This window comes from Apteryx mantelli, chromosome 36, assembly GCF_036417845.1.
Source record: "Apteryx mantelli isolate bAptMan1 chromosome 36, bAptMan1.hap1, whole genome shotgun sequence".
In the NCBI taxonomy this organism is placed as follows: Eukaryota; Metazoa; Chordata; class Aves; order Apterygiformes; family Apterygidae; genus Apteryx; species Apteryx mantelli.
Window position 1 is genome coordinate 722816 of NC_090013.1, and position 14890 is coordinate 737705.

The 14890-nt window shown below is 68.0% G+C and overlaps 1 long non-coding RNA gene across 1 annotated transcript; it reads right to left on the reverse strand.

The window, feature by feature from the left end:
• Positions 1-365: 365 nt before the first annotated feature.
• Positions 366-7373, reverse strand: LOC136995040 (uncharacterized). The gene is made up of 3 exons (XR_010886728.1): positions 7273-7373; positions 1756-1899; positions 366-847 (listed from the first exon to the last, which is right to left on the reverse strand). It is a non-coding gene; the product is annotated as an uncharacterized lncRNA (long non-coding RNA).
• Between the last annotated feature and the right edge of the window lie 7517 nt (positions 7374-14890).

A 14890-nucleotide genomic window follows, 5' to 3' on the forward strand; every position in this document is an offset into this window, starting at 1 on the left:
ACTGACAGCTTCTGCCCCCAAAGGCCGATGCCCCCCCTCCCCTCCCCTCCCTCCCTCCCTCCTCCCTCCCTCCTCCTCCTCCTCCTCCAGGACCTGCCCCTTCTGGCCAGCGCCGCCGCGCGCAGCTCGGACACGCGGGTTTGGGGGAGTTTAGGGGTTTTTTTTGTTGTTGTTTTTTTTGTTTTTTTGCTACATCCCATCAGTGCAAATAGTCCCCCGCGGTCGCAGGGTCGAGGGGGAAAAAGGGGGCGAAGCCGCGGCTGCTGGCGGCCTCGCTCGCCGTCTGCAGGGACCCCGAATTGTGTCGTGTCCCCCCCCCCCCGCCAAGAGGCATTTCCCCCCCCCCCGCTCAACGTCCCCCAGGGCCTCGTCTCCTTCCCTGCCCTCAGGTTTCCTCCGGCCGCGGCCACCCGGCCGGCGGCGGCTCCCTGCGGGAAGCCCCGGCGCCTCGGCGCCTCGCCGCCGGCATCGGTTTTGGGGGCCGCGAGCAGGAGATTGGGTCGAGGAGCGTCGCTTTTGCGGGGAGCGGCGCGGACGTTCCCTTCTGGAAAAGGGGCGCGTCGTCGTCGCGGGGCCAAATCCCGGCCCCGGGCGCGACGCGGACTCACGTGTCAAGCCCTGGACACGCGGCTCCCACCAGCCTGCGCGGCGCCGTCGGGAGTTTCGGCCGCGCGATCCGGTTTACAGGGCCGGCCGAGCCGCCGAGGGCTCCTCGCTCCCAGCCTGCGCGATGGGAACTCCTCAGCATCCTCCCGGCTCCGCACGCCGCTCCGGCCGGGCGCGCTGCTCCCCAGTGCAGCCCGTCTTGGAAAAACCTGCAATAACCCTCGACGAGGTGTCAAAGCGGCTAAAAAAAGAGAGTTTTTGAGGACAGTGACAAGAGCACAGTTAAAGTTCTTCCTAGCAGAGGAACGAGGATCCCAAAGGCCGTTCCGTCCCATCCCATCCCGTCCCATCCCGTTCCCTCCGCGTCCTCCGCTGCTTCCTCCCTCCTGCTTCAGCCTTTTCCCCGGCCAAAGCACTTGCTAATGGGCCGCAAAGAGCAGCCGATATTTGAGGAACAATAGCGGAGTTTAACCCCCAGTTTAACCTTTTGGGCTCAATTCCAGGAGAACCGGTGCAAAGGTTTAACTCCCACCAAAAAATAAATAAATCGATAAAGGAAAAGCCAAGCGTGCAACATTCCTTCCAGGGTCCTTGTTTTTAAAGGAAAGGTCACGTTCACCTCTCGGCTACCTCGGAAAGCCCCTGCGCTTCCCAGGCATCGCCCGCGGCGCGGATCCAGCGAGCCAAGACGCCCGGTAATTCGGACTCCTCGCACGCCGGGAGGAGCAGCAGCGCTGTCTATCCGCCCCTTCGGAGCGGAACGGAGCTTCCCGCGCGGAAGTTATTCCGAAGAAAAGCACCCGCGTCCCCGAATAACCCCGATCGCTCCAGACTGAGGGGGTTTCTCATCCGGAGCGGCTGCACTGAGGGCCGTGCTGGAAAACGGCAGCAATCCCTCTTCCGTAACGGAAGCTCCAGTTACTCCCTCACCTGGAGGAGCCGTAGAATTAACTGCCCAAACGGCACTAAATCCCAGCTAAAGCAGCCGAACTAACGCGTTCGGCCAAGGAGGAGCGATGGCGTTTCGGAAGCACGGGAAACGCTCGGAGAAGCCTCCGGAGGGTCGTTCCGAGCCCCGAGCTGAGCCGCTCCTCAGGGCCCCGGGGTCCACTCAACGGTCGATGGTTTAACCTCAGCGACAAAACTCACCGACAGCGTTGAATGTTCACCGAGACCTTTGCCGCCGTCGCGGCTCCGCGGGGGCTTCCGGAGGCGCCGGCACCGCTCCGCGCGCGCTTCCGCCTTCTTCCTCCCGTTCCTCCTTGCTTCCAGCCCGTCCACGCAGGGTTTCGCCTAAGGACAAACAAAACGTTGCTGGCGGTGCCGATTTTGCGGGAAACCGCCCGGATTTACGGCGCCGGGCCGGTCCGGCTCTTCGCGCACGGCTCACGCGCATTCCCGCCGGCAGGAGCGCTGCTTTCGGCAGCGTCCGATCCCCGTCGCTCCCTTCCGCTCCCTCCAAGCAGCCTGGATAACCATTGGCAGGACCGCAGGCAGCGAGCGGGTTTTCCTAAACGGAGCCGGGTTAAAAACTAGACTTTTTTTGTGTGTGTTTTTAACCCGGATGGGTTTCCCGATTCCACCGACCGCGTGGCAAAACGGAGCCCCAGCACGGCTTTCCGGAAGAGAAAAGCTCGCGCTAAAGTCCCCTTTTCCCAATGCCGGGAGCAAACACCGAAAATCCAGAGCCGACATCGGATCGCACCCGCTGGGAAACGCTTCCTGCTGGGAAACGCTTCCCGCTGGGAAACGCTGCCCCCTCGCCGCAGCCAGGCTGCTCCCGACGCCTGGATGGGGCCAACGTGGGATCACCTGCCGGGATCACCCGGCTCTCGGCAGCGAATGCCCCCTCGCTCCGGCAACGTCCACCTCACGAGCCATAAAAACCGGAGCGGGGAGAACCAGAAAACAGGGGGAAAAAAGGGGGGAAAAAGGCAGCGCGCGCAGCGTCAGCACTAGGAAAAGGAGCGACTTTCACGCCGGAATAACCCAGGCGGCAGCAGCCCCCGGGCGCCGCGTCCTTAATCCCGAACACCGAAACCGGAGCAAGACCGGAGGGAAATAAATCTCCTTTATTAATTATAAATTCGATGCTGCCGCTGGCGCTTCCAGCCGGGCTCCTGAATCGTTAACGCCGGCCTTGAGCTGCCTGGCTCCGGATCTGGAGCAGGACAGAGGCAGCCGAACCTCGGGAAAGGCAAAAACGGGGCTTTCCGGGCGCCCGGACCTGGAAACACCGGGAGAGACTGTGCAAACGCCCAGTCTCCCCCCCAAAACCTTTACGGTTTATTTATTTTCTCCCCCGCCACCGGGGCAACCGTTCCCATCGGCTTCCCGTGCTTCCGGGCAGGAGCTGAGCCGGCGCCCACGGCCGAGCCCGGCGAGCGCTGCACCTTCCCATTGGCCCGCAGTGACGCAACGGTCTTTACAGTTGAGCAATAAACCTCAAAGGGGCCCCCAAGAGAAAAAAAAAAGAGGGGAAAAAAAAGGGAAAAAAGTCCTGGAAAGGCAAATAATGGCCACTTTGTGTGGCGGTAGCGGGAGCGACGGCGGAAACGTGCCCCCTCCCCGCCGGAGGCTGCCGGCGCCCCGGCACGAAGAGCCGCTCCCTGAAAACCTTCGCGGGAAAACACGACGCAAAGTCACCGAATCCAACGGGATGGGGGAAAAAAAGAGGGAAACGGCACCGAAAGCGCAATTGGGGCGGCCGCGAGCAGAGCCGGAGCTGGAGCCGGAGCCTCCTCCTGGTGCGGGGTCATCCCGGGGGATCGGCCACCCGCGCCGAGTCCCTCCGCCCCGGGAAAGTTGGGAATTCGAACTGCGGTGGTCGGGCTCGCCGCCGGCATGGGCAGGCGCGTTTGGGAGGAATCGGCCCGTTTTGGGAGAAATCGGCCCATTTCCAGGTCACTCGCTCGGGTTTTGGGCAGATCCGGGGTGAAACCTGTCCCCTTGGCTGGGTGGCTCTGCTCGATCCCGCTCCGCCGGAGCGGCGGTTCCCGGGGAGCACGGCTGGACGGAGCAAAAGCAGCCGCTTCCCCCGGCCCAGCATCCACTCGCGAAGCTTCCAACAAACCGAAAAAAGGGGGAAAAGAGGAAAACAGGCGAGCGAGGCAGCACCTGCTCCGGGAGGGACACGCTCCGGACGGGGACCCAGCGCCAGCAGGAGCGAATCCCGCCCGGAGCGCGCCTTAATCCGGACGCAACCCAGTTAGACGACGGGAGCAACCGGCCTGATCCTTTGCATCCGTTTAACGTGATTTTTTTTTCTTTTTTCCCCCCAAAATCAAGCCTGGTGCTTGGGAATGGGATGGGAATGGGATGGGAATGGGAATTCAGGGGCCGGACGCAGAAGTGGCGGGAGACGCTGTCCCAGCGCCGCGTCACGCCGCAGGTGGGGCGGAACGACGCTGCCGGCCCCGGCCGCCTCGCGGCTCAAGGACCAAGAACGAGGTTTCCACCCCAAAACGCAACCCCCCCCCCAACGCCGGCGCGTTCGCTCCCGCTGCCGAGCGTGGCGTCCGGGAGCCCTCGGAGCGAGATGCTCCGGAGCCGCCGGGCCCGGCAGCGGCATCTGTCTCTTTAAAAGCGCTCCGTGGGCCTCCGAAAAGGGGCCGTTTTCTCCCTTTTTCCCTTTTTATAGCAAACTGGGGTGGGCGGGTTCCTCCGGGCGAACCTCGAGCTATAAATACGGCGCAAAGGAGCCGTAATTACAGGCCGGCACGGAGGCGGCCGCTTCCCGCTTCCCGCTTCCCGCTTCCCACTCCGGGGCCGCCCGCGCCGGCAGCGCCTCCGCTAAAAATAGAGCCCGGTCGAGGGACGAGCTCAAAAGCCCCCAAATCCCCCCGAACAGGAGCGCGGGGCTGCCCTCGCCCGGCTCCCGGCTCCCCGAACGCGGGGAAAAGCCCCGGAAGGGAGAAACGGCAGCAAATCGCCGGTCGGGGTCGGAGCCGGCGGGGAAGGCGCCTCCCTGCCGAACGCTCCTGGGTTTCTCTGGGAATGCGGGAATTGGGGTGCCGAACGGAGGAGCCGCCGCGGCTGCTCCGGTTCAGCCGATTTACGGGAACGCGCTCGTGCCCTCTTCCTCCGACCGCTTCCCTCCTGGGTCCCGGCACGCGCAGAGCTTCCAGCCGCGGCCGGTCCCGGCACCAAGCCCTTTCCCGTCCACCGGGGTTTATTCCCGACCTCTTCCCTTGTGTTCCGTCAGGGCGAAAGACGGATTCGTGCTTTAGAAATGAAGCAAATCCTCCTTTTCCCTAAGTGCCAGATCCGGGCAAAGCCCATGGAGAGGCAAGAGCCGCCGGTTTGCCTGACCTCGAGGCCGTGGGAACAGCTCCCGGCCCGGCCGTTCCCGTTTCCCTCCCAATTCAGGAGAAAGTCGCTGGACGCCACTGGAACGACGGCGGCTCGCGGCCGTGTTTGGGGACAAACCCAGGCTTTTCGGCGCTTGTTGCATCCCGGCCGGGAGGCGAACGGGGGGCTCCGAGAGCACCGAACCCTTCCCAAACTTCCCCAGGAGCGTTTGCTCCTCCTGTCCCTCCTCACTCCCGTATTTTAATGCCGGGGATCAGAGTCATCCCCGGCGCAAGCGGAGCTGCTGGAATTACGGAGCGGCCCGGCAAGGGCCGTGCGGCGACGCTTCCCGCGTTATCGGCCGCACCGAAGCGCCGAGGGAAACGCCGAAACCCCTCCGAGCGGGCAGCCGCCTTCCCGCGGGAGCCGTGAGCTCCCGGCCTCCGGCAGCGCGCGAACCCGGAGCGCGAAGAGCCGAGGAGACGCCTCATCCCGGCTGCAGCCCCGACCTTCCCGCGGGGCCGGCCGAATCGGAGCCGTTCGGGGCGCGCCAGCCCCATCCGGCGACGGAGCGGCACCGTGGGAACTCCGGCACCAGGAATTGGAGCCGTTCGGGACATGCCAGCCTGACAACATGGACAGTCCGGCACCGGGAATTGGAGCTGTTCGGGACACGCCAGCCCAATCCGACACTGAACCGACACCGTGGGAACTCCGGCACCGGGAATCGGAGCCGTTTGAGGGTCCCCAGCCCGCTCCGGCGCTGGACCAGCACCGGGAATCCCGGGAGTTCCGCAGCCGGTGGGAGACGTCGCCCTCCGCATGGCGCTCGCTTCGCAGGCAGATGTGCTTAAAAAAGGGGAAAAAGGCCGGAGCCGGAAAGCGGCTCCCACCCGGCCTTTCCCACCTGCCTCCGACGAGGCACATATATCCCAGCCTATATGTCCCGTATAGCCGTGCCCCCCCCGACCGCTGCGGCACGGCCTGCCTACGGATCCGGCCTCCGTGCCCCGGGAATGCCTCCCTGGCTGCAGCATCCCTCGGGAAGAGCTTTTCCCCACCCGTTTTGGGATGGAGGGGGGGGGAGCGCAGCAGGATGCAGGGCCGGGAATGCTGCCATAGGGGCTGTGCCCCCCCCCCCCCACCGGCCCTTTTCCAGCTCTTCTCCCCCCAAAACACCCACGGGAATGGGTTGGAGCTGGGCGTCGTGGGCAGCCCGGCAGCACCTGGGACACAGGATGGGATGGGAATGGGATGGTGATGGGATGGTGATGGGATGGGGATAGGAATGGGGATGGGGATAGGAATGGGGATGGGGAGGGGGATGGGGATAGGAATGGGGATGGGGATAGGAATGGGATGGGGATAGGAAGGGGATGGGGATGGGGAGGGGGATGGGGATAGGAATGGGGATGGGGATAGGAATGGGATGGGGATAGGAAGGGGATGGGGATAGGAAGGGGATGGGGATGGGGATGGGGATAGGAATGGGATGGGGGTAAGAATGGGATGGGATGGGGATGGGGATAGGGATGGGGATGGGATGGGGATGGGGATAGGGATGGGGATAGGAATGGGGATGGGGATAGGGATAGGGATGGGGATAGGAATGGGATGGGGATAGGAATGGGATAGGGATAGGAATGGGGATGGGGATGGGGATGGGGATGGGGATAGGAATGGGATGGGGATAGGGATGGGATGGGGATAGGGATGGGGATGGGGATGGGGATAGGGATAGGGAAGGGGATAGGGATGGGGATAGGGATGGGATGGGGTTGGGGATGGGATGGGGATAGGGATAGGGATGGGAATAGGGATGGGGATGTCCCGGGGGGGGGGGGGTGTCAGTCCCTGTCCCAGCACCCTGAGGATTTGGGGGGGGGGGGGGGTCATTCCTTGTCACCTTGTCAGATCATTGGGGGGGGGGGGAACCTGTCCCAGCACCTGGGGGGGGGGGAAGGGGTCAGTGCCTGTCCCAGCATTTTGGGGGGGGGGGTCCCAATCCCAGCACTCAGGGCAATGGGGGGGGGGGGGTCAGGCCCTGTCACACCATTGGGGGGGGGGGTCCCTGCCCCCGCATTGGGGGGGCCCAGTCCCAGCACCTGGGGAAATGGGGGGGGGGTGTCAGTCCCCATCAGAGCGTTTGGGGGGTCCCCAGTGCCGGTACCCGGGGGGGGGTCAGACCCTGTCACCGAAACGCCCCCCCCCCCCCCCGGGATGGGCCCCCCCGGCCCGAGCTCCGGCCCGGTCCCGTCCCGTCCCCCCCCCCCGCGGGGGAAAACGGAGGGGGGGGGCACCCCAAAACCGGGCGGAAACCCCCAAAATGGGGGGGAAAAACCCAAAATGGGGCGGGGGGGGGGGCACGGTACTTACGGCCGGGCTCGGAGCTCCTGCAGGGTGTGTGTGTGGGGGGGGGGGGCTCCGCGGCCCGGATCCCGATCCCGATCCCGGATCCCGATCCCGATCCCGGCGCGCACCGGCCGCGGGGGGGGGGGGGAGGGAGGGAGGCGGTGGCGGGTGGGGGGGGGTGGGGTCATGTCAGGGCAGGAGGCGCCGCGCGATTGGCCGCCCGCGCCGCCCAGGCCGCCGCTCATTGGCCGCCCGCGCCGCCCAGGTCTCTCCTCATTGGCCGCCCGCGCCGAGCAGCTCGCCGCTCATTGGCTGCCGGCGCCGCAGACTGATATTTTTGTAGCCGTTTTGTTGCCGAGCTTTAACCCCTTCGGCGCCGCCTCCTTCCCCCCCCCCCCCGCGCCGGGGCCGGGAATTGGGGGGGGGGGGAGGTTCGGGGGGGCCCCGATTCCCGGGAATTGGGGGAGGGGGGGAAGTTCGGGGGGGCCCCGATTCCCGGGAATTGAGGGGGTGGTTGGGGGGTCCCCAATTCCCCGGAGCGGGCGGGGGGAGGGTCTCCCAAGCGGTGGGGGGGGCTCGGGGTTACCCCCCCCGGCGGCCCCCCCCCTCCATTCCCGGGGCTCCCCGACTGCGCCCTGGGTGGGGGGGGGGGGCTCGGCACCTCCGGACCCCCCCGAAACCCCCCCGGCACCTCCGGTGCCCCTCGGCAGCTCCAGGCCCCCCCCCCAGTGGCTCTGGACCCCCCCCCCCGGGGGCTCCAACCCCCCCCCCAGCAGCCCCCAGCCCCTCCGGTGGCTCTGAACCCCCCCTGGCAGCCCCAGCCCCCCCCAGGGGCTCCAGCCCCCCCGGGTGCCCCCCCCGCTGCCCCCCCCCCCGGGCCTGGCGACAGCGCGGCGGCCTCCAGCAGACGGCGCGGCAGGCGCGCGGCACGATGGGCCCCGGCGTCCGGCGCCGCATGGCATCGCTTGGCACGGCACGGCCTTGCCCGGCATTGCACGGAATGGCACAGCCTTGCCCGGCATTGCACGGAATGGCATGGCATTGCCTGGCGTTGCACGGCACGGCATGGCACGGCCTTGCCCGGCATTGCACGGAATGGCATGGCTTGGCACAGCCTTGCCCGGCATTGCACGGAATGGCATGGCATTGCCTGGCGTTGCACGGCACGGCACGGCACGGCCTTGCCCGGCATTGCACAGAACAGCATGGCTTGGCACGGCCTTGCCCGGCATTGCACGGGACGGCATGACTTTGCACGTCATCGCCCGGCATTGCATGGCACGGCACGGCTTGGCACAGCGTTGCACGGAATGGAACAGCATGGCATTGCCTGGCACGGCACGGCATTACCTGGCACGGCACGGCTTGGCACAGCATGGCATTGCCCGGAATTGCACGGAGCGGCACAGCATGGCATGGCATTGCCTGGCATGGCATGGCCCAGCATCGCCCGCACGGCCCGGCATGGCATCACCCGGCATGGCATTGACTGGCATGGCATGGCCCAGCACACTGCAAGGGGGAAACTGAGGCACGGAGCTGGGCATGGCCCCGGGCTGTGCCAGGCATTGCCCCCCCCCCTGGCAGCACGGCCCCCCCCCCCGGCCCCTTGCAGTGGGGGAAACTGAGGCAGGGAGCGGGGCTGCACCACGCATTGCCCAGCCCGGGTGTGCTTTGGGGCGGATTTGGGGCGGTTTTGGGGCGCTTTGGGGGGTTTGGGGTGGATTCGGGGCACTTCGGGGCGGAGGGGCCACGCACCGGGGGTGGGAGCAGGATTCCCAGGCCCCGGCCGCGACTCCGCTGCATTTTCTCACCTCGACTTTCCGGCGCATTCGCCGGCTCGGATGCTCGCAGCTGCCGGCACCGGGGGCTGCTGCAGCCCTTCCCCGGCACGGCCCCGGGCAGCTGCCGGGGGGACGACGTGGAAACCCTGCACCATGCACAAACCCTGCATGATGCACAAACCCCACACGAAGCACAAACCCCGCACAATGCACAAATCCTGCACCATGCACAAACCCCACACGAAGCACAAACCCTGCACCATGTGCAAACCCCACACGATGCACAAACCCCACACGAAGCACAAACCCTGCACAATGCACAAATCCTGCACCATGCGCAAACCCCACACGAAGCACAAACCCTGCACCATGTGCAAACCCCACACGATGCACAAACCCCGCACAATGCACAAACCCTGCACCACGTGCAGACCCTGAATGACGTGCAAACCCCATATGATGTGCAAACCCCGCACGATGCACGAATCCTTCACCACGTGCAAACCCGCACGATGTGCAAACCCCACATGATGCACAAACCCTGCACCATGTGCAAATCCTGAATGAGGTGCAAACCCCATATGATGTGCGAACCCCGCACGATGCACGAATCCTTCACCACGTGCAAACCCCGCACAGTGTGCAAACCCGCACGATGCACAAACCCTGCACCATGTGCAAATCCTTCACCACGTGCAAACCCCGCACAATATGCAAACCCGCACGATGGGCGAAACATGCACAATGTGCAAAACATGCACAATTTGCAGGACGACGGGAGCCGGAGCAGAGGTGGCGGCGCCCCGAAATCCCGGCGGCGCCAGGGCGCGGTGGCACCGGGTGGCCCCCATCACCCCACATCCCTGCAGGAAGCCCCCCTGGGGCGCCCGGCTGGGGGAGAAGGAGGGGGTGAGGCATTTCCATCACCCCCCCCCCCGGGTGAGCCGAGCGTGCCAGGCCTCAGCGGCGGGCGCCACCCGGGCGTGGCGGGACGATGAGTCACGGGGCGGATCCGGCGCCCCGGCCGGGCCGGCCGCTCCGAGGGGTTTCCTCGGCAGGAAAAACCCCCCGGCCACCTCGTGTCCTGGCCAGGCTTCCTGCACCGCGAGGGCCGCTGCTGCGCGCGGGGGCTCCGGGGGGCTCCGGGGGGGCTCCGGGCCCTGCCCGCCCCCAAAGGGCCCCCGGCCGTGCCGAGGCGCCGGCCCCCGGCTGTGCGGAGCCGCGAGCCCCCGGCCGTGCGGAGCTGTGGGCCGGCGGCCGTGCAAAACCGGGGGCCGCCGGCGGTGCAAGCCCGCAGGCCGCCAGCCGTGCAAACCCGTGGGACGGCGGTCTTGCAAAACCGCGGGCCGCTGCCGGTGCGAAACCGTGGGTCGGCGGCTGTGCAAAACTGGGGGCCGCTGTCGGTGCGACGCCGCGGGCCCCCGACCGTGCAAAGCCGCGGGCCACCGTTGGTGCGAAGCCGCGGGCCACCAGCCGGGCAAAACCGTGGGTCGGCGGCTGTGCAAAACCAGGGGCCGCGGTCGGTGCAAAGCCGAGGGCCGGTGGCCATGCAAAACTGGGAGCTGCCAGCGGTCCAAAGCCGGGGGCCAGTGGCTGTGCAAAACCAGGGGCCGCCGACGGTGCAAAGCCGAGGGCTGGTGGCCGTGCAAAGCCGGGAGCCGCCGGCGGTGCAAAGCCGGGGGCCGGTGGTTATGCAAAGCCGCGGGCCACCATCGGTGCAAAGTCACAGGCCACCGTTGGTGCAAAGCCGGGAGCCGCCGTCGGTGCAAAGCCGGGATCCAGCGTCCGTGCAAAGCCGGGAGCCGCCGTTGGCACAAAGCTGGGAGCCGCCGGCGGTGCGGAGCCGGTGGCCGCCGCGGGGGCGCAGCGGGGGCTCCGTCCGGCGCCCGCTCGGGTGCCGGCGGCTCTGCGGCACCGCGGGGACCCCCGGGCCCCCCCCCCGGGGCCCCCCCCCGGCCCGGTGCCCCCGCGCTGCATCAAAGCGCCTTTGTGCGGCGGCGGCGGCGGCGGCGGCGCGTGGGAGCCGGGTCCCACCCTGGCGGTGACTCACGGCGCGTTGCTGCGCCCTGACTCACCGCCGCGCTCCCTCCCCGCCGCCGCCGCCGCCGCGGGGCCCGGCGCCAACGGGGCCCCCGCCGCCACGGCACCCTGGGGCGCCCGCCTGCCCCGCCGCGCCATGCCGCACCCCCCCGGGCCGCCTGGGGTGACACGAGCGGGGCCGGTCTCAGCTCGCACCCCCCCCCCCCCGTCCCCATCCCCGTCCCCGTCCATCTGCTGCTGCCACCGAGGGGAGGGAACCTGGGGGGGCCCGTGGGTGCGGAGGGGGACCTGGGGGGGGCACAGGGGGCCCATGGGTGCAGGGGAACGCGTAGGTGCAGGGAGAGACCCGTGGGTGTGCAGCGGGGCCCATGCATGCACGGGGGACCCACGGGTGCGCGGGGGACCCGTGGGTGCATAGGGTCGCCCACGCATGCACAAGAGGACCCGTGGGTGCACGGGGGACCCGTGGGTGCACAAGAAGATCCACGCATGCATAGGGCACCCATGGGTGCACCAGAAGACCCATGCATGCAGAGGGCACCCATGGGTGCACAGGGGACCCATGGGTGCACAGGGGCACCCACGCATGCACAGGAGGACCCATGGGTGCACAAGAAGACCCACGCATGCACAGGGGCACCCGCGCACGCGCAGGACACCCGTGCACACGCCCGCACCGGCGCAGCCCCGGCGCCCCGAGGTGCCTCGCGCGGGGGCCCCGGGGGCCGCCTGCACCTCGCGTTCGCTTCTGCAAGCGGCCCGAGGGGCGCCGCAACGTGCAACGGGCGCGCGGGGTGCGGGGTGCGGGGTGCGGGGTGCGGGGTGCGGGGCGCCGGGGGCCGGGCGGGCGGGCGGGCGGGCGCGCGGGGCGGGCGCTGGCCCCCGGCCAGCCTGGATGCTTCTGGGCCGGGTGAGTCACGGCGCCGTGACTCAGCCGCGCCGGCCCGCGCCAACAAACACCGCGTCGCCCAGCAACGCGCCGCCGCCGCCACCGCCGCCGCTGCTGCCTGCGCCCCGCGGCCCCGGGCCTGCGTCCCGCGTCCGGCGTCCCGCGTCCGGCACCTGGCACCTTGCATCCTGCGCCCCAGGGCCTGCACCCCGCGTCCTGCTCCCTGCACCTTGCACCCTGCTCCCTGCACCCTGCTCCCTGCGTCCTGCATCCTGCATCCTGTACCCTGCTCCCTGCACCCTGCATCTTGCATCCTGTGTCCTGCAACTTGCACCCTGCGTCCTGCACCCTGCACTGGCCTCCGCCGTGTTCCCTGCTCCTGCCCCCTGTGCCGCTCCCAGTGCTCCCGGTGCTCCCGGTGCTCCCGTGCTGGCCCTGTTGCTCCCCGGCAGCCCCTAGACCCCATTTTCCCCCCCAGCCCCAGCTCGTCCCAGCCCCAAGTGCCCTCGGCACGGTCCTGTGGGCTCTGCACCCCACGGCATGGCATGGCATGGCACGGCACAGCACCCCATGGCACAGCACCCCATGGCACGGCACCCTATGGCACAGCACCCCATGGCACAGCACCCCATGGCACGGCCCAGCACAGCAGCACGGAGCAGGAGAAGCCAGGCCGGCCCCGCTCCCAGCAGCGGCTTTCCCAGCGCCGGGGTTCTCCCAGGAGCCGTTCCCGTGTTCCCGTTTTAGCACCCGCCCGGCGGCGGGGCCGGGAGAGCAGGCGTTGGCCCGGGAGCGCGGCGCAGGAAGGAAGGAAGTGGAGGAGGAGGCAGGGCGCGCGGCTCGGCTCGGCTCGGCGCAGCACGGCTCGGCGCAGCTCGGCACCGCGCGGCAGCCGGAGCAACGGGAAAGCCCTTCCCTGGCTCCCTGGCTCCCTGCCGCCGTGCCGCTGCCGGCCCCGGCTCGCGGGGGTGCTGGGGCCACGTGCGCTGCACGGGTGTCCGGGTGTCTGGGTGCACGTGTGTCCGGGTGCACAGCTGCACGAGTGTCCGGGTGCACAGGTGTCTGGGTGCACAGGTGTCTGGGTGCTCGGGTGTCCGGGTGCACAGCTGCACTAGTGTCCGGGTGCACGAGTGTCTGTGTGCACGAGTGTCCGGGTGCTCGGGTGTCCGGGTGCACGGGTGTCTGTGTGCACGAGTGTCCGGGTGCATGGGTGTCCGGGTGCATGGGTGCACGGCTGCACGAGTGTCCAGGTGCACGGGTGCTCGGGTGTCTGGGTGCACCGGTGTCCAGGTTCACGGGTGCACTTGTGCACGGCTGTCCATGTGCACAGCCATACTTGTGCATGGTTGCACGGGTGTACCTGTGCACAGCCGTACTTGTGCATGGTTGCACGGGTGTACCTGTGCACAGGCATCCATGTGCATGGTTACACAGGTGTACATGTGCACAGCCGTACTTGTGCATGGGTGCACGGGTGTAGCTGTGCACAGCCGTACTTGTGCATGGTTACACAGGTGTACATGTGCACAGCCATACTTGTGCATGGGTGCACGGGTGTACCTGTGCACAGGCATCCATGTGCATGGTTACACAGGTGTACTTGTGCACAGCCGTACTTGTGCATGGGTGCACGGGTGTAGCTGTGCACAGGCGTCCGTGTGCATGGGTGCACGGGTGTGCAGCCACACGGGTGTACCTGTGCACGGGTACGCGGGTGCACGGCTGCACGGGTGCCCCGGCGCCCTTGTGCGCGGGTACGTGGGTGCACGAGCGCCTGGGCAGGCACGGTGACGTCCGGCTGCTCCCAGCCCTCGTGCCAGCAGGTGGCACGGTGCCAGCCCGCGGCGGGACTCCCTGGCGCTCCAGCCTGGCTCCGGTGGCACCCGGCCGGGGCGTCCCCGCGGGCCTGGCTCCGGTGGCACCGGCTCCCGCGCTCTCCAGCCGCTCACCCCAGTCCCGCACAGGACCCGGGCCTGGGGCCCCAGCATGGGGCACGGGGAATGGGGCACAGGGAATGGGGCACAGGGGATGGGACATGGCACATGGCACAGGCACAGGGAATGGGACATGGGACTTGACATGGGCACAGGGAATGGGGCACAGGGGATGGGACATGGGGCACAGGGCATGGGGCACAGGGGATGGGACATGGCACATGGCACAGGCACAGGGAATGGGGCACAGGGAATGGGGCACAGGGGATGGGACACGGGGCACAGGGCATGGGGCACAGGGAATGGGACATGGGACTTGACATGGGCACAGGGAATGGGGCACAGGGAATGGGGCACAGGGAATGGGACATGGCACATGGCACAGGCACAGGGAATGGGGCACAGGGAATGGGGCACAGGGAATGGGACATGGCGCATGGCACAGGCACAGGGAATGGGGCACGGGGAATGGGGCACAGGGAATGGGACATGGCACATGGCACAGGCACAGGGAATGGGGCAGGGGGCATGGGACATGGCACGGGCACAGGGCGTGGGGCACAGGGAAAGGGGCACAGGGAATGGGGCGTGGGACATGGCACGGGCACAGGGAATGGGGAATGGGGCACAGTTACAGGGCATAGAACATGGCACAGGAATGGGACATGGGACATGGCACAGACGTGGGGCACAGGCAGGGGCACGGAGATGGGAATGGGAATGGGAACGGGGCACAGTTATGGGGCACGGGACATGGCACAGACGTGGGGCACCGGCAGGGGCATGGGAAAGGGGGCTCGCCTATGGGGCAGGGCATGAGCACGGGGCAGGGCATGGGAGAGGGGACATGGGGAATGGGGCACAGGGAATGGGGCAGGGCACGGGGAATAGGGCGCGGCTATGGGGCACGGGCACGGAGCAGGGCACGGGCAGGGGGCCGGGCAGGGGGCAGCGGCGGGGCAGGCACACGGGGGGACCCAGCCCAGCCCGACCCG